The sequence below is a fragment of the Moschus berezovskii genome, chromosome 11 (genome assembly GCF_049115385.1).
Source record: "Moschus berezovskii isolate FMDL1 chromosome 11, NW_MosBer_1.0, whole genome shotgun sequence".
NCBI classification, from domain to species: domain Eukaryota; kingdom Metazoa; phylum Chordata; class Mammalia; order Artiodactyla; family Moschidae; genus Moschus; species Moschus berezovskii.
Window position 1 is genome coordinate 78,896,564 of NC_142470.1, and position 19,845 is coordinate 78,916,408.

The window sequence follows — 19,845 nt, forward strand, 5'->3', positions numbered from 1 at the left end:
TCCATCACACACACACACACCCCCACGTCGTCTTTATCTATTCATCTGTCAATGGACATTTAGGTTGCTTCCATGCCTTAACTATTGTAAATAATGCGGCTGTGAACATTGGGAAGCATGCATCTTTTCAAAATAGAGTTTTCCAGGCGTGGAACTGCTGGATCATATGGCAACTATGCTTAGTTTTTTAAAGGAACCATCATACTGTTTTTATAGTGACTGCACCAACTTACATTTCCACCGACAGTGCGGAAGAGTTCTCTTCTCTCCACACCCTCTCCAGCATTTATTACTGTAGACTTTTTAATGATGGTTATTTTGATTCATGTGAGGTGATGCTTCATTGTAGTTTTGATTTGCAGGAGGACTTGGTATTTAGCCCCTGTTTTGAGTTTCCCAAACTTAGTAAAAACCCTTTATCTTCTCTGTGAGAGACAGGAGTAGGGGATTCACTGGTGGCTCAGATGGTAAAGAGTCTACCCACAATGCGGGAGATCTGAGTTCGATCCCTGGGTTGGGAGGATCCCTTGGAGAAGGAAATAGCAACCCACTCCAGTATTCTTACCTTTAAAGAACCCATGGATGAAAGAGACTGGTGGGCTACAGTCCATAGAGTTGCAAAGAGTTGGACACGACTGAGTGACTTCACTTGGTATTTAAGCAGTTGCCACCAGTGCCCTTTTGCTTCTAGGACTCCTTGTGCCTGGTGAGGGGTTAGGACTTCCAGTGATTGTTCCAGGGAGAACTTACTTACTGGCTTCTTCTACTAGCAGAGCAGCAGCAGTCATTGCTCTAAGACATCCTAGCCATCCAGTGGCCATCTCATCAAGTTGTTTTGAGAAATAAGCTACTGGTGTAGGGAGGTCCCCCAGTTTTTGGGTGAGGACACCAGGACTACTCTTGTCTCTCACAGAGTAAGTTTGGGAAATCCAACACAGAGGCTAGGAATGCCTGTTGGCAGTTTTCATCCCAGTTGAGGGGTTTGTGGTCACCTCCTTTTAGAGCCTCATAGAGGGGCTTTGCTATAAGCCCGAATCCAGGTATCCAGATCCTGCAAAATCCTGCCATCCACACAAAGGCCCTCAGTTGCCTCTTTGTCTGGGACCAGGAGTCGGGGAGAGTTGAGTGGTTATAATGGCTTCCCTTTGGTCCTTGGTTACAGTCTCCTTGTCCAAGTGAAAAGTGAAAGTGTTAGTTGCGTCCGACTTTTTGCAACCCTATGGACTGTAACCTACCAGGCTCCTCTGTCCATGGGATTCTCCAGGTAAGAATACTTGAGTGGGTAGCCATTTCCTTCTGCAGGGAATCTTCCTGATCCAGGGATTGAACCTAGGTCTCCTGCATTTCAGGCAGATTCTTTACTGTCTGAGCCACCAAGGAAGCCCAGAAGTGAGCACATATCCCGGGTACTTAACTTGTTGGGAGGAATCTGAGCCTTGTGAGGAGAGGCTCAGTATTTTCGTTCCCCTAGGAAGCTAAGGATCTGAATGATGCTTTTATCTGTCTTCCTTAGTAGGATTAGAAATTAGGAGGTCATCCACATACTGTAGGAATATGTGGATTTACCAGTTGTAATTCTCATTACAAATACCCATTTACCAGTTGTAATTCTCTTAAATTGTTTGCTAATATATTTCCAAACAGGAGGGAAACCCTGAAACCCTGGGGCAGCACAATCTACGTTAACACTGTGAAGTGTTATGAGGGTCTGCATCTGTCCACTCAAAAAGAGATACTGGGAGTCTGGCTGCAGGGGAGTGCAAAAGAGGCATCCTTTAGGTCGAGCACTGTAAACCGGTTTGCGTTTTCTGGAACCGGGGTCAGTATGGCATGTGAATTAGGGACTATAGAGGACCACTGCCTCATTAACTGCCCTCAGATCTTGAGCAAACAAACCCGTATTTTCCACTTTGCTTTTTTATGGGCAGAACAGGGTATTACACAGAGATAAGCAGGGTTAGAGGCTGGATACACCACTGGACCTTGGGCTTCAAGGGGTACTGGTTATCCACCAGTGATCAGCATTGGTTTTAATGAAATCTGAGCTAAGGGCAGATTGCTGGGTTTGCCAGGAACCTCTTTGTCGTAGACAGAGGGGTTTACTTGAGAAACAATGTGGGGTGGAGAGGAGACCTCCTCTGATTTGTGACTGAGGCACGCTCCCATGGTCACAAGCAATTGTTTCCCTGGTGGGTGCCTTCTCTGAGGGGGTCTCTGAATTGAGCTACCATCTGGAATTTAGTGAGCAAATCCCTTCTCAGCAAGGGGGCGGGACACTCAGGCAGGAGTAGTAACTGTGTGCAAAGGTAAAACTTCCTAGCAAGCAGCTGGGAGTCGGGGGTGAATTGCTTGGTTTTGGGCCGTCCATCCATCCCCATTACTTTCAGGATGGGGAGGACAAAGGTCCAGGGAGATCAGTCATCACAGAGTAGGTGGGCCCCATATCTAGTGGAGAAAAAAAAAAGAAGTAGCTTTTCTACCTGCCACATCAAGGGTTACCTGAGGCTCCTTCAGGGAAATGACCTGGTGTCCTTTGGGAGCCAAGGGGGTCCTGGGCCCCCTAACTCTTCAGTCCTCCTGGTCGTCACCGACTTGGGGAGCCCAAGCCCCTATCCAGACTGGGGGCCCTCTTGCTTCTAGGAGTCCTCTAGTTTACATACCAGGCAGGATTTGGGTGGACATTTCCCATACAGAGGGCATTCGAGCTTCCAGTGGCCCTCCTGGATGTGTTTGGAACTGGTTCCTTCTCGGTGGGAGAGTGGCTCTGATCCAGATTTTTCAGATCTTTCCCCTGCCGTTGGCTTTTACAAGGGGTTGGGTATAACCCTGGTGGTGCAGGGGCTAGGGCTGCCACCAGTAATTGTGCCTTTTGTGGTTTTCCCTGAATCTTCTTCGCTTCCTCAACCCTCTCTCTATTGTTAAATGCTCCAGAGGCCAAGTCCATGAGCTGATTCATGGAGGCCTGGGGTCCCCTAGCTGCTTTCTGTAATTTTCTTCTAATGTCTGGGGCAGATTGAGTGATAAAATGAGTGTTAATTAGGACTTGCCCTTTGTGGGTTTCAGGATTAATCCTGGTATACTTTCTAAAGGCTTCTACCAGCTGGCCCTGTAAAAGGGCCGGATCCTCATCTTTTCCATGTTACTTCTCTGATTTCATCATAATTATCAGGCTTAACAACGCACCTTTTCATCCCTTCTATGAGGCGAGTCACCATGTGATCCTTGTGTGTAAGCCCTCTACCTCTTTGCTGGTAGCCCCAGTGGAGGTCTTGGTCAAGGACTGCATTCTCTCTTGTAAGGTAGATTGTATGTCCTTGATTTGGGGCTGCCAGTTTACCGGCATGTGCCCAGGCTGCAGCAAGGATCCAGCTTTTCTTTTCAAAGGTGTAGAAAGGAGGATCTGTCAGTCCCCCAGGTAAGTTCTCAAGACATTGTCAGCTTGGTGAATTCTTCCGTGAACTGACTGGGATCCTCAGAAAAATGTCCAAATTTCTCTTTGCAGGTAGTTAGGTCAACCATAGGAAAAGGGATGTGGACTCATTGTTGCTCCATCACCTGTGGGCACTTTTCTTAAGGGACAGAATTTGGCAGGAGGAGGCTGGTAGGCAGCCCAGCTTCGTGTAGTATTGCCACTAGTACTGGGGCATACAGGAGAGGACAGGAGGGATAAGGCAGTGGGATTTCCAGCAGATCAGATGGGGCACTAGTGGTAGATGATCCGAAAGACTGTCCTTCCTCAGAATTAGGGGGGCATAGGAGTTCCTAGTTGTGGACATTGAGGAGGTGGACCTATAAAGGACCATGGAAAACAGTGGGCTCCTGTGGGGGAAGAAGTCACTTTGGAGGGGTATGAGCCAGGCACACCCGTCAGGAGTCTTTTAGATCTGGATCTTGAGACAGGGTCATGAATATTTGAGCATACAGGACTCCCCTTATTTATCTTCCTTTTTACAAAACACATCCAGCTTCAAGATGGCATTGTAGTTCAATAATCCATTTTCTGGCCAGATCTCTTGATCCCCTATTTGGGGCCATGCAGTGTTCAAAATAAGATTAATTTCTTTTTTCTTAAGCCATCCTGTCTGAATCTGCCACAATTAGCTAACATGCATCCTAACAGAGAGTCCTTCGTAGTGCTTATAATCACTCCTGTTTTGGATTAGGATGTCATGACGCGACAGGGGTCTGAATTGCGGGGATTCTGTAGGAAATGGGCCACTGCCCACTCTTTGGCCTTTTATGGTCCATTTCAGAACCATCATGGCATTAGGGGGAGTGACTTTTAATATGACCATAAAGGTATGATGGGCCAAAGGCTGAACTATTCTCGAAGCCAGCTTGGTTTCAGCTGGTTCCAGTCGGTCTTGATTATCTTCCAAACAGCCATGCCCCTCTTCATTTATCTAGCCCTGGAGTCCTGCCCCTTCCCTTCCTGTCTCAGAATCTCTGCAATATAATTATTCTCTAGTTTGTGGGTCCCGTCTGGGGTGAGGGGCGCATATGGGATTTGATTATATCTCAAGTCCACCCCTTTTACCCATCTCATTGCAGTTCCTTCTTTGTCTTTAGCTGTAGATCTTTTCTGATAGGTACCGGTCTTTTACACTGACGACTGTTCTGCAGCTTAGTTGTGATTTTGGTGTGCTTGTGAGAGGACGTGAGTGCAGTGTCTTTCTACTCCACCATCTTGGCCCTGAAAGACTTTACTTTTGAGTTCTGTATCAGACGGGCTCTCTTGGGTTGCCTCCAGGTCTGAGCAGCAGTGAGTATAATAATGCCAGAACTGGCCCATCATCAGAATCACTTCATTACCACCCAGGCTTTGGGCATCAGAATCTAGGGTGTGGAGCTGGAGAAGGTGCATTTTTAAGAACCCCTTTTAGGATCAGCATTTGGGAGGGGCTGTTTTGAAACCCTCTGGGCTGCCATGTAGCCCTTACATAGCTCCTTCTAGGAACTCACAGAGTTGAGATGTCTCCTGTTAAATCGGACAAAACATTTTCTACCTTGTAGAATCAGTGGGAAAACAGATTACTGGTGCTCAGGGTCTGGCATAGTTTATGGGCTCAAAAAACAGTAGCTGCTGTTCATCTAGTTCTCAGGGGAAGCCTTTGCTGTATATCCAGACAGACACTCTGTTTCTATACTCACCCCTGGGAAGGGCTTGCTGCCTTGGGACCCAGTTCTCCACACATTTCCTTGCATAAATATAGAATTCATGCGCATCCTTTCAGGAACACGCCTATTGTATGGCAGACACTACATTTTAAAAAATCAGAACACATTTCCATGAGATAGAATATGTATAATCAGGACTGTCCCCAAAAACAGAGGCTACAGGACCATAGATGAGAACCATAGATAATGATTTCTAAACACATGGATTGTGCATGCATGCTAAGTCGCTTCAGTCATGTCTGACTCTTTGCAACCCCATGGACTGTAGCCCACCAGACTCCTCTGTCAATGGGTTTCTCCAGGCAAGAATACTGGAGGGGTATTGCCATGGGGTTGCCATGCCCTCTAAGGTGTTCTTAGAACCCCTCCACCACCCAGTCAAGGAGGTGGTAAATTTGTCACTGGTTGCTCTTAGGTCCAGAAACAGAATAAACACAAATTTTTAGAGCCATCTGATAATGCCACAGTATTCAAATGTGTGATCTTTTTTTCTAGTATTTCAAGTTTGTTTTGCCTTACAAAAGCACTAGTCTGTGACTGATTGGATAGTTTCAAAATTAGTCCTTTACAGAAAACTTCAGAAGCTATGGTCTAGAGACTGATATATGCCACCTTACTTAACACTCACGGTCTTGGGGTTCTTTCTCCTTCCCTTGTCCCTGCCTCCCAGGAAGCCAGCATCCCCATGTTTGCCTGCTAAGCTTCAGCCAGAGGAGGGCAGCTCAATCCCTCGGTCTCTCCCACCCCAACCATGAAGCAGGGGCCAACATTCCCCAGGAAGACCCCAGGGAGAGTCTAGGGGCTCCTGATTTGCCCATGATATAGGGGTGTGAGACCCTCGGGGCAGATTAACCTGGGGACTGCCATGTTCCTGAGGCCTCAAAGGAGGAAAATTCCCCAGACAACCTCTGCCCTTCATTTGGAATCACAGGTCCGTGTCATAGAGCTTTCGCTCACACCCAATCCCAGGACTCTGTGCTGCAGCAATCAGCTAATTGTCAAGTTATATACTGCTAAACACTGAGCCTGTGCTAGCTGCTCCGGGGTGCACCAGATGAAGGTATTTTTGGTAAGCATGTACTCTGATTAAATCATTTAATTTTCACTATGACCTTATGAGATAGGTCCTATTTTTACCTTCATTGCACAAGAGACCATTGAGGAGGTTAAGGGACAGGCTTAATATCACGCAGCTAGTAAGTGTGAGGACTGGAGGCCTTCCCTGCACCCGCCCCCAAGCCGCTGCTCTGTGCCGGGTCCTGAGCTCTTAACACATGTGAGGCTGTGCACGTGCCGTTGAGGGGCTTGCACTCTAGTTGGGTCTGTGAGACCCTTGAAGAATCCTAGAAGGGTCACACAGACCTGACTTACGGAACCTGGAGGAGAGAGGGAGACTGGCATGGCGGTGGGGGAGGGGCAGATGGGGAGGGGGGAAACTTCCAGGGAGAGAGGCGGCTGGCTCCCCAGGGTGCTCGCTCACATCCTGTGTCTCTGCCCCGCCCTCCCCAGACGTGATCTCACTCCTCAGCCTCATCCCTGGGGCTTCAGAGGAGAGGCTATCATTTCCTCCCACACAGCAGAACTTGGGGCCTCAAAGACCCCTCTCCCCTGTCAGGGCAGCTTAGGCTCCCACAGTGACAAGGATGGCTGGCTGTCACCACCCCATGCTCCCCAGCCCCTCACACAGCAACTCCCCCCCCCCCACACACACACTTCTCACATCATCTCAGCGCTTTTTGTGCTTTTTCTTCCTTTAAGAAGGATACGCATTAGGAATCCCAGAGGGAAGAACCCTGCTGGAAATCTCATCTTCCCACTCCCTTGGTTTCCCCTCTCCCATCTCTGGTGTTCTCTACTCTGCCAGTGGGGCAGAGTATACCAGGCAACTGGCATCAGGAACTCCAAGCCATATCTGGCTGCCTGAATCTCTCAGGGGCCAGTTATTTAAATTGGGCATGATCATGAAGATTAAATGAGAAACAGCCATGGAAGTTCTTCACTAGCTCTCAGCAGCTCTACCTAGTTTAACTTCCCTGCCACACTCGGCTTTTTCCAGTCTTGTCCAAGCTTCAAAACTTGGCTCAAGCCCACTTCCTCCCAGAAGACCTCCTTGACTACGCTGGTCTGGACTGAGTCCTCAGCCCAAAGGGGTCATCATCTGCACTAGGTGTTGTGTTTCTGCAGCCCCAGAGTGCCTTATGAACACCAAGTGTCACTCTTATGACCACGTATTGGGATCACCATGCTGTCCTCATAGACCTAATGCAAGATCATGTTTGCCCTACTCATAACTTCCATGTCTTAGAACTTCCCCAGGAGGGTCAGATGGCAGGGATCTCTTAGCCACTCAGGGAGATGGACTGGGCGAGATTTTTTAAATTCCCATTATCCTGATGAGGACGGTGATGCTGAGAAAGCCCATGAGACCTGGCCAAGGTCACAGGACTGGGTAGTCAATTGCCAAGTCAGGATTCAAATCCAGGTTCTCACATTCTCATCACTCCCTGGGGGGTGGGGGGCACATTTGCTCAGGGCCCAAATAAAACCAACAAAGGACCAAAAGTGTATACCCTTGGGGCTTCTATGACCTCTTAAGTGGGCTCCTGCCTTTCTTTGCTACCCCTGCTTCTTTCCCCTGGCATCTCCAACCCCTCCCAGAAGCACCCCTAAGCCCTGGCAGACAGCCAATCCAGGCCTGGGCTGGCAGAGATAGTCCCAACAGAAGGCTATGGAGCACATGGCCGCAGGGGCCCTGGTGGCTGGAACAGACCCTAGACACTGCATGCATCCAGATCTGGGTCTGGGTGCAGATCCGGAAGGAGAAAGGCAGAGTTTGCTCTTGGCAGGACAGAGAGTCCCAGTTCTGAAGGGCCCCAGGGGCCCGGAGAGGGTTTTAAATAGCCAGGGACAGGCCAATTGTGAGGCCTGCTTTAAATTGATTGAATCATCTTTAATTGTTGGTTGGTGCTGAAATGAAGAATGAGGTATGGCTTTAAATAGGAACCATAAGTGTTTCAGTCACACCCTTAGTGGGAATTGCAAGCTCAGATCTGTTCTCCTCCTATTCAGAGCAGGGAGGCAGTAGAGACAGTGAACCGCAGCTCTCAGAAGGTGAGGTCTCACTGATTCAATCAACCGAATCTGTCAGCCCATCCATCCATCCATCCCTTTGCCCGAGCTTATTTACTCCCATCTGCGCCTTCATGGCTGTGCCCAGACCCATCCTCCTAGAGTTGACAGACGAAAAGGAGCCCAGGGTCCTGCATTCGGGGCTGTGTGGCCTTGGAAAGGCATCTGAGTTCTCTGGGCCTCCATTGCCACATCTGTAAACCAAGATGAAGCTTGCCCTGTCTGCCTTCTTCAACGAGCTCTGAAAGCTATCATCAGGGCCATTATTGCTGGTACATCGGCACCTCCCCTACCTGGCCCTGGGCCAAGCTGGGGTGTGTGGGGGGTGTGGGGTGTGGGGAGCATGTACCCTCTAGGGCCCAAGGGCTCTCCCCCCGCCACAGGTCACAGCCCACTCAGTGGTGCCGTCCTCGGTGTTCCTGAACATTTCCTGTTCTCTGGGCCTGGGCTGGAGTCCTCATCCATCCCTTTTACCTGAGCCTGCCTGGCAGGCTCACCTGGTTGCACCTTTAACCTCCAGATTCCCCTAACTCCAACCTGGAGCCACGTGGGGCAGTCAGAGAGCCTGAGAAGGCCCACAGAGACAGGTCTCTGACGGTTAGTCTCCTTGGGAGGGTGCAAACACTACCCCCACCCCCAGCCAGCCCTGGGACAGAATCAGGGACCATCTGGGGCCATTTCCCCATCTCTGAAGAACAGATATGGCCAAGGGCAGATTCCTGGATTTCCCTTTTTGCTTGATGTTAGATTTAGGACTTCGAGGGCCTGAGAGAGAAAGTGACAAGGAGGCAGATTTTAGCTCACCTGGACAGCCTTTGAAATGAGACTTTCTCAGGGAATACCAGAGGAGCTCAGACCAAGCCTGGATGAAGCTTCCACGGAGAGCATTGCAGAAGGCCGCCTCTTAGGCTGGGACAGGCGGGGCTGGTGTCAGTGCTGGAAGACCACATCCTGGTCCACCTCTGACCTACTGTCTTCACAGTCTTGAGTCAGCTGCTTCATCTCTCTGAACCATGGGCTCCACTTTTGTGAAAATGTGGAAATAAGGCTTTTCTGAAAAAGAGCAGTATGAGGATTCTGAAATATGAACTAACATGCAAAAGTACTCTTGGCTTGGCCCAGGATCAGTAGTAGATAAATGCTGGTTGAGTGTGAATAGAAGCCAGGTCGGGGCTTGAACCAGGTGATCCCCTGCAACTCTGAGGGTCCATGACTTTAATCAGCCTAGGTAGCCAAAGGCCCAGGTGAGGACACTGCCAGACCAAGTGCCCACAGGGTTTGTAGGGGCTGGGACAAGAGTGGGTAGTTAGATGTTGCACCATGCCTTAAGCTTGACTTCTTTTTGGAGAGGGAGCCCGGAAGGGGTGGACAAATCTTAGGATCTATATGAAGCTGAAGGAAAGCTCTTATCGCGTTTCCTTCTCCAAGCTGCACGGGATGGCTGCTTGTAGAGTGATGGGAACTGAGGGGGGTCTGGGCCACATTCTCTAGGTCCTCTTCCCACATAGCCATCCAGAGTAGAAGAGTTGGGCTCTCTTTGTGGTGCCAAAATAAACTTGCATTGTTTCCAGCAACACAAGAGGCCTTGAGTGAAGCTGCTTTTGCCAAACCCTATAAGGAAGCGAGGTGGGGGTGAGGGGTTGTGGGGGGAGGGGAGGGGAGCCTGGAATGAGAGATTCCCCTCCACCCCTCATCCCCCACCTCCAGCTCTCTCCTGACTTCCAGAGAAGTCTGTGTAGGCAAGCCCAAAAGCAGGTCCCAGAGGGCACTGTGGAAATCTGGGCTTTTAGGGGAAAAAAGAAGGGACAGGAGTTCCCATTTGAGGGTCTTCTGTGTGCTCGGTACTTTGCTTACAGTCATGCTAGTGGGCTGGGTGTGCGCACAGACCTCGGTGCAAGTGCCGATCCTATCACTTGCTAACTGTGGTCTGGGCAAACAAGTATTACTAACTTCTCTGTGCTTCCGTTTCCTCATAGGAGCTAACAATAATACACTTCAGAGGGTTGTATCAAAGGTTAACTCAGGTAATGTAGTAAAACGCTCAGCCTAGCATAGAGCACAAAAATTACCTCTCAATGAATATTAGTAGCCATTACTATCTAATAGTTGCTGTTAAAAATAACTTTTATTATTATTATTTTCACTTCAACACCCAGAGGTAGGTATTGTTACGCACTTATTACAGGTATGGGAACTTCAGCTCTGGAGGGCTGAGGCACTTTTTCAGGGTCTGACAGTTAATGAGTAGCAGACTTAGGATTCAGACTTGGGTCTGACCGGCTGCAAGGCTCACATTTTCACCTGCATCTGAGATGGGGCCCTGGCTGGGTTTCTTCATGCAGATGCCAAGCTGCTCCGAGGATGAGGATTTGCAAAGTGGTGAAATCAGAGCCTTTGGGGCAACAATTTCATGGCCCCACTGTCCCCTAGACTTCATGGACTCAGTCACTGTCCAGCTGGGCCTGGCTGAACACTAAAGCCCATGGATCCCCTTGCCAGGACTCAGGGCCTCTTTATCTCTGGAGCATCCATCTGGAGTGAGTGGCTGCAGCTCAGGCCCTGCTCTGAGCAACATCTACACAATTAGACCCCAGGCCTCCCACTGCTACACGGAGAGCTTGTTGAAGCTGAGCCAAAGCCTCTTGGGATGTAAATTCTAGTTGTCGCTTCCTAGCCGGGTGACTTAGGACTTGTTAGTTGCTCTCTCTGAGCCTCACTTTTCTCCTGATACTGGAGTGATATTCCCCAGCTTTCCGTGTCTCTGAGTGTTACAAGAGATAATGAATCTGACTAGTTAGTGTTTGTGTTTTGAGTCAAGTGGTCCAGGGGACCATGGGATGCTGGGGCTCCAGGCGGGGACCTACTTTTCATCTTTAGATATGGACTCTCTGCATGTCATCCTTAATGAAAAATGAATAACTCATGTGTTCATTTCATTAAATGCTACCCCCACAAAAAGTGTGGACTTTTGCAATTCTCCAGACTGTCAACTGGAAGATATCTCAGAATTCCTCGTAAATCAAAAGGTTTCATTTTGCTGCCAAGAGAGTCAACTTTCTCTGCTTTGAGTCAGGCAGGGGAGCGGGGGTGCTGCTGCTGGGCTGGGATTAGAGTCGGGAGACCCGCCTGCTAGTCTGTCTGACTCTGCCAATTCTTGATGCGGGACAGGATGGAAGCAGACCGCTTCTGGTCCCTGAGGCCTCAGTTTCCTCCTCTGCTGAATGGGTGGTGTGTGTGTGTTGGGACCACCCTACTAGATGACCATCCTTCTCCTCCTCCAGTTTTAAAATTCTGGAATTTGATCTTTTTCTCTCTTCTTCTCTGTACTCTCTCCAACCTCCACCTTACCCTCCTCCTCCCCCTCATCCCATGATCTCTGTCTCTCCTGTCAATCAGGCCAAATCAGCCCAGGGCAGAGACTGTGGAGAAAAAACATCTCTGCGTTCCTGGCAGATGACAATTTTCTAATGCCCCTTATTGCAAAAGCAGCCCTTCTTTAGGGTGAAGAGAAGGGCAGCCAAAATCTGTGTTTCTATTATGGGGTCTAGAAAGGGGGGGCATTTGCTCATAGAGCTGAGGATGGAGACATTTAGAAGTAACAAATGGCCCTTTCTCTGGCTGTGGGTTGGGAAGGGGTCCCAGGCCAGCCCAAGGGGGGCTTTGTGGTCACTTGGTGGAGCAGGTTCCAGGCCACCCAGAGGAGTCCAGGGACTGTGTGGGTGGATGGAAAGTGCTTGGGGTGAAGGACCCGGAGGGAATTCAGTCTCCTAAAAACCACAGGCACAGCTGTCTCTTGGGGAGCGAAGGGAAGGATAGTTAAAATGTTTGGGTTTCTTTATGCTGGGTCCAGCCTCTGACGGTGGGAGATATAAATAGGGGACTGGGGAGAGCGCAGGGGTGGGGAAGGAAAGGGGCAGAGAGAGAGAGGGACGAGGACAAGGCTGGGGAGAGGCCGAGGGACAGAGAATCGAGGAAGGGGCAGCGGAGGGGAGAGAGAGAGGAAGAGAGAAAAGAGCGAAGGACAGGAGGGCCGGGAGGGAGGCAGGCAGGAGGGAAGGGAAAGGAAGGGGAGAGGTGAGGAAGGAACCGGTCTCCCTGCACACCGTCCTCTTGAGCGCGGCCGCCACGACTGAGGTGCACATGGGAACCAGCCCGCACTTGGGTAACTTTCCAACAGCCTCCTTCCTGGGTTGTCCCTGAGCCCCTTGCTCCATGGTTCTCCCGACAAAGGCAGGTTTCAAACCTTCTTACTGCACAACTCAGGGAGCCTATTTATGTAAATATGAAGTGAGTAGTTGCCCTGCAGCTGTGCAAGGAAGTAGCGGGCCCTGTGTGGCTGGCAAGTCCGAGCAGCATAATTAGATGGGACGTCACTGAATATTCAAAACACAGCGTGTGTTGTCCCAGTTACTAAATCATTAAGTATGGTTTATACCATACTCCGTTTATACTATACTGTACTAGCACTTTTACACGTATAAAGCCACTCTATTCATCATGTTTGGCTGTAAAACTCTTCACTAGTTCTGAAAATAAAATCCCCTATTCAGTAAAGACCTGCAGCCAGTAAGCTCTCTGTCCATCCATCTGTCCAACCAGACATTCCTCTGGAGTTTATCCTTTCAATTATTCAAGGATCTACAGTGTGTCAGGCACTCGGCTTCACTGGGTCAACCATGGAAAAATCTCAGTCCTTGCCCTCAAGAGGCTTACCCTTTATTGGGAAAAGACACATAACTAATCTAGTGTAATATATCATTGTAAGTGGGGTAATAAAAGTATCACCAGTTGTTATCTGGGAGAAACAAAGCAAGACAAACAAATGGTGCCAGGGCAACTATTATAGGTAATCTGCAATGAGGGCCCCTGGCATCCAACAGGAGGTGCCCTGCTCTCTCTGCCACTCAAGCATAGAAGACTTGTTCGGCTAGGGTGCCCTGAGTTCAGAACTGGTATCTACATTTTTCTTATTTCCTTTTTTTAAAAATGCATAAAATTATTTATAGTTTAAAGAACCATAAAGCAAATATCTTTGCAACCACTCATTAGGTCAAGAAGTAGACTAGAACATCTCCAGTACCTGTGCAGTCCCCCTTCCACCTCCTCCTCTTTGAATAAAATCTCCTTCCCTCCTCCCCAGAGGGGTAACACAATCCTGACCTTTCAGTTCATGATTACCTTGCTTGCTTTTATGGTTTCACCATCTGTGTATGCACCCTGAAAATACTAGGGATTTTGATGGCCATGTTGGAGTGATCCATAAAGACCCCACAAAGGACTTACTCTCCCTCCTTACAACACATTTACCCATAACTTTTTTCAGCATCACTTCTAATAGTTCTTTCCCACTGCTTTACTCTATCTAGGGTAAACTGTAGGAAATTGCCATTTTGTCTCACAAAAATGGTTAAATAACAGCAATTTCACATACAGTCATCCCTTGGTGTTGACAGGGGATTGGTTCCAGGACCTCCACAGATACCAAAATCCTAAGATGCTCTCTTATATAAAATAGTGTAGTATTTGCAAATAACCTATGCAATCCTTCTATATATTTTAAATCATTTCTAGATTATGTATAATACCTAATACAATGTAAATGCTATGTAAATAGTTGTAAATGCAATGTAAGTTCTATAAGTAGTTGCTGAAGGATGGCCAATTCAAGTTTTGCTTTTTAGAACTTTCTGGAATTTTTTCCCCTGAATAGTTTTAATACCCAACTGGTTGAATTCACTGATGCACAACATGCAAGTACATAAGGCCAACTGTAGTTTAAGCTAGTAGTTGAGTCTATTTTTAGGCTTTGGTAAATAAGTCACATACTGTATGCATTATTTTTTTTTTAAATTGAGATATAAATGACCTTGTGTAGCCTGCCATGCCTCTCTCTTCTTGGACCCATGAGTATAATAAATCCTTTCATTTCGTATGCCTCTCTGAGTGTAATTTCTATGGCCATGTTGGACTGATCCTTAAAGACCCCACAAAGAAATTAATCCCCACTTAGAATCCATTTCCCCATAACTCTTTTTTCAGCATCTTTTTTTTAATAGCTTGTTCTTTCCAGTGCTCTATAATCCTACCTCTATCATATATCAAGCATCCCTGTATGTGTGGTCTGTCCATGGGCTCTTTATTCTGCATCTTTGGCACTTCTGTGCCGATGTCACACTGTCTTAATTACTGTGGCTTTGTAGTTCATCATAATACCTGCTAGGACAATCCCTTCACCTTGTTTTTCTTCTCATTGTTGCACTTTCAAATGAGTTTTATAATAAACTTGCCAGATTCTACATGTAACTATGTATTGGGATTTTAATTGAGATGCATCGAATCTATATATAAACTTGTGAAAATGACCTCTTCATAATACCAACTCAACCATCTATGAATGTAGAATACCTCTGCATTTCTTAGCACATCCTTTAAAATATCTCTTAATAAAGCTTAATAGAAGTCCAGCACAAACTCTCAAACTACTTCTGGCCCAAATTTTGAATCACAATGAATCTTTAAAAAAAAACCCCACAACCTATCATTGTTTTCTTAAATTCTCCCTGATCTCCTTCAAGGTGGGAGAGGAGGATAGTGACTTTCTTCCCCCATCTAAACATTGCTTGAGAAACCTAGGTGGACAGTGCTGTGCTATCTTCTCTGGGGTGTCTAGCCTGTATTCAACTGTTAGGAACGCCAGGTATAGCGTAACTGAACTCACCTGATGATCCCCCTTTCATACAGAAATACTGAATATTCTAGTCTACTTTTGTTGAGGCGTTGCTTAGTCACTCAGTTGTGTCCAACTCTTTTGGACCCTTCGGATGGTAGCCCACTAGGCTCCTCTGCCCATGGGATTTCCCAGACAAGAATACTGGAGTGGGTTGCCATTTCTTCCTTTAGGGGATCTTCCCAACACAGGGATCAAACCTGTGTCTCCTGCACTGCAGGCAGATTCTTTACCCACTGAGCCATCAGGGAAGCCCCTATATCAAAAGGTATTGGAAGAAGTTTTGCAAAGTAAGCAGTGAAGTTCCCACTCCTGTCCTCTGTGGAGGAGAGAGGGCTAGATGTTGAATCAGTTGCTTATGACCAATGATTTAATTGATCATGTCTATGTGATGAAGCCTCCATTAAAAACTCAAAAGGCCAGGGTTCAGAGAGCTTCTGGGTGAGTGAGCAGATGCAGATGGGGGAAGGGTGGTGCATCTGGAAAGGGCATGGAAGCTCTGTGTCCGTTCCCCATACCTTACCCTATGCATCTCTTCCACCCAGCTGTTCCCGAGTTATATTCTTGTATAATAAACCTGTGATCCAGTAGGTTCAAGAAAGCATTGAAAACGGTGTTCATCATGTTGTTCAATATTCTTTGTGAAAGGACCCACAGAATACATTTTTTGGGGGGGATTTAATACACCATAGTTGGTTTCTCCTGTTGAACTAACATGTTTCTGCAACAGGGTTGACACTCTGAAATTATTTTTCGATGAATTTTCACATCCTATAAATCTTGTTCTGGGGTTACTTGCCCACTGAAGCAATGTTTGGTGTAGGAGGTAAGGGGAAGACAGAATACTAGCTCAGTATATTCCAATTAGGTTTTTGTCTGAGTCATAGCAAAATTCTTGGATGGAATGCAGTCATTGTTAAAAGAAAAGGTTTTCTGAATTCCTTCATCTCTCATTTAACGTATCAAGAATTAGGCCTGCCTGACTAGTTTTTAGAAAATAAAGAGAGGAAATATTGTTTCTTCTCTTTTCATAGATTGTGGGAAGGAGGATGGAGAGATAACAGAACAGGCCCCAGGCATCCTGGCACAGCACCCTGTAAAGCAAGATGTAGCTCATCCCACCTCAGTGGTCCATCAGCTCAGGTAGCAGGTTGGTCCATACCCTGGCAGTGGAGAGCTGTGAGGATCCACTGATGCTCCAGGGACTTTCTCCCAGGATGCTACAATGATCTCGTCAGAACCGTTTGCCACATTGGATTCAGGAGGCAGACAAAACAGTCTTACAAAGGTTGAGATTCAATGGAGTCATCCATTACTTAGACAATTTTAGTTACTGAACCAGATTGGAAATTTATCAAATTGGACAACATTTATCTAACCCCCCAGCCAATTAGGGGTTGGCTCCCTGGTGGAACTGATAAGAAAGGGCTGACTAGTTACAAAGAAAATAAGAAAACTACAATCACATTGTAAAGTAAGTACATGTGCCCCACCATACATCCTTTTTATGAAACTGAAAATTATTTATCTCTTCATACTCTCTCTCTAGTTTCAGAGTTGACTTGCACATGATACTCAATAACAATAAATACTCTCACATACAGGTTTGGAGTTAGGCTGAGGTTTGGGGCTGCAGGATGACTTTTGGGGCAGTTTTCCATTTGTGAGTCCCCTCCTCCATTAAAAATAGTAAAAATTATATTTTACAATTGTATAGAAAGTATAGAGGTATAAAGAAGAATATATTAAGATTGTATATTAAAACATTTTCTTCAACCTAAATTTTTCTTCTTACTCTGATTTTAAAAGAATGTTTTAAACATTTTCACAGGCTCCTAAATATCTCAAGCCGATTGTGCTTGCACATGCACTTGGTCTGGGCCTGCCTCTTTGCTCTTGCCTTTCTGATCTGTAAAATGGGGTTGCTGGATTAAACGATGATGACACTCAAGCACTTGACGCATGGTGATCATCAGTGTTGGTTTCTTTCCTTCATTTCCATGGATTTGATTTTCTGTTTTACTGATCATGTTGCATATGTGGTTTTCATTTTGAGTCACCTTCAAATTCTCTTGGGAAGTAGGTGGAGTATAACTTATAAATAAAAATTCCTTTTCACTGCCTCAGCACTTAGCACAATGCCTGGCTTTATAGTCTGGATCCTTATTTGTTGACTGTGCCGGTAAACAGCTTGCTCCCTTCCCAGCCTCCACCCACCACCCCGTCCCACCCCAGCCCTGACAGATGCTAAAATCATCCTTCCTTCTTTCTCCCTCGAAATTCTTCTTTCCTTAGTAGCCTGTACTCGGTGGGCTGTTACGAGTGAGGAAGCCATCCACTAAATGGCTGACCTTTGAACTGGGTCATCTTCCCATGGCCCCTCAGGGTAGCCCACAACCCTCGCTCCATCACTGAGGAAGCTGTGGCTCAGAGGACATCAGGAATGTGCTCAAAAAATAAAGGGACAGGATGTGAACCCAAGCCTATCTGACCGTGACTTGGTGTGATGTGTTACACCTCCATGATTTGCAGTTTCCAGAGAGCCTCTTGGAAAAGTAGCTAGAATGTCTTACCAGTGCTGAGGGAGAGGTTTTAGATGATTTGATGCTGCTCAAGTCACACCCTGTAGGGAAGCACCTAAGTTGCTTTAGGTGTGCGCTCACTTTTGTCATTGTCACCTGGGCCATTCATCGCGTTCAAAGTTTGCACTGAAACCCCCTTCCTAAATATTAGAGAGGGGTGCGGCCAGAAGTCATGAGTCACCAAGCCTGAGATGGGGGTTTGAAAAGGGTGTAGAGGGTAGAGACTGGACACCGCTCCCTGCTAGCCAGACATCGGAGTGCTTACTATCTGCTGGGCGTGGGGACATTAAATGGTATCAGAGCATCAGTGAGTGAGTGTGTGAAGCCCTGAGAGCAAACAGCACCTGGCATAAACATCGGCTCTCACAGAACCAAGCGCATGGCACACTGGGTGCCTCCTGCACTGCGTGCTGGGGAGATGGGCATGAATAAAACATCCTCCCACTGATTCTAGAGAAGACAAAGCAAAGATTGCCCTGAGATGCGATAAAATCTGCAAGTAAAAACCAAGAAGCATGTGCAAGTTTATTTATGTCCTGTTACACAAGCTCCTCCATTCTCCACCTCCACCCCACCCCCTCAATCTGTCACAGTCAGGGATCTGGGGCTCCGAGCATTAAAATGAATTAAACAGATTCAATGGCAAGTTGCGAGTGGAAGGAGGAGAAAAGGAGAAGGTGGAAGAATGAGCTGGAGGGAGATGTTAAAAAGACAGTGGATATGGGAGGTCAGTACATGGACCCTATGGAGAAGGGACTGTAGATCCGTTCCAAGACAAGGACTTGGAAGTTCCCACTGGAACACTCATATTATCCATAATAGTGACAAAGCTCGTATTTGTTGAGCGTGTCTGGTACCAGGCAGTGTTCTAAGCCTGTTACACACATTTTTCTTCCGATCACCCTGTGAGATGGCTTTTCTCCCAAATCCTGTATTATTGTACTAATGAGAAACCGAGGGTTCAGGGAGAGGCAAGGACTTGACCGGGGCACTAGCAGCTGAGCCTGCACAGTCCTGCAGCCTATGTATAGGTGCTAGTGACTGAGGGGCAGTGCAGTCAGGGAGGCTGTGCGGCACGGCTGAGGCTTCCCTGGGGTTTGGAGCGCACACCGAGGGGCAGGACTGCGGGGTCCACATCCCGCTTACTGTGACCGCGGACCAGCTCCGTGCCCTCTCTGCATCTCAGGTTCCTCTTCTACTAAATGCAGATGACAATGATGGGGGTGATGCTGGCACATCTCGTAGGGTGTTGTGAGGATTTAAAGTGATTCTGCATGTAAAGCTTTCAGCACAGTGGCCAGCCCGACAAGTGCTTAGTGATGGCAGGTGACCCTGAGACGAGATGAAGGTTTGCTTCCTAGGATAGCTCCCTGCCGGTCCCTCAAGGGACACCCTGTGGACGCAGCGCTGACTCAGCATCAGCATCCAGCCTTCACTGCTAGCACACCCGGGGGCTGGAGGATGTGGGGAGGAGGCCTGCCCATGATCCTCAGTGGTGGCCGCAGAAATGAGTCTGACCCCAAACTGATGGCTCTGCTGGGAAATGAAGGTGGCTGCGCCTGAGCCCCTTGGGCACTAGGCCTGTGACTGGCCTTGGGAATACTAGAGGACAGGGGCTGGTCTCCACCTCCCAGTGGGCCACAGTCTAGCTCGGGGCCCAAGACTCTGCTCCGTGAACCAGCTAGAGGGTCAGGTGGGGTCTTTTAAAGGACCCGACAGTCATGACTGTCAGAGAGCAGGTGTGGGCACAGCAGATGTGAAGAGGGCCAGGAGACTGCAAGAGGCAGCACACATGTGTGTGAGTGAGTGTGAGTGAGCCGCTGACTCAGATGCCCCAAGGGCTAGCGTCGAGTCTTTCCTCCCCACCTCTGGTTGGATCGTGCCTTTGCCTAGACTTGCAGGATTTTCTCTCTCCTTGCCCCCCTTTTGGTGAGGGATAGCCACAGGTGAGGCCCAGCCAAGGCCAAGGTCCTCTTTTCAGAGCTGCTCTGGGCTGGGCTGCTGAAGCAGTCTGAACATGCAGGGTTCATTCTGCAGGATGCCAATAAACACCCCACTAAGAGAGAAGACCTTTCGGGATGTGTTGGTGTAGATGATCTGTCCCACCTGTCAGAGAGGGAGGCCCGGCAACCATCTGCTAGTCTTTATTCCCACCCCTCCTCTTTCATTTTTAACCACAGATTTTCACAGTTTGCATTACTTATTTAAATCTGTTATTTAAAAAGACAC

At 47.8% G+C, this 19,845-nt stretch overlaps 1 protein-coding gene across 1 annotated transcript in view; it reads right to left on the reverse strand.

The window, feature by feature from the left end:
• Window positions 1-8,727: 8,727 nt before the first annotated feature.
• Window positions 8,728-19,845, reverse strand: part of SOCS5 (suppressor of cytokine signaling 5) — a 118,852-nt gene continuing 107,734 nt past the window's right edge. Inside the window, exon 2 of the transcript XR_016038597.1 lies at window positions 8,728-9,360. The gene's annotated coding sequence lies outside the window, so the exon portion shown is untranslated. The remainder of the gene's footprint in view (window positions 9,361-19,845) is intronic.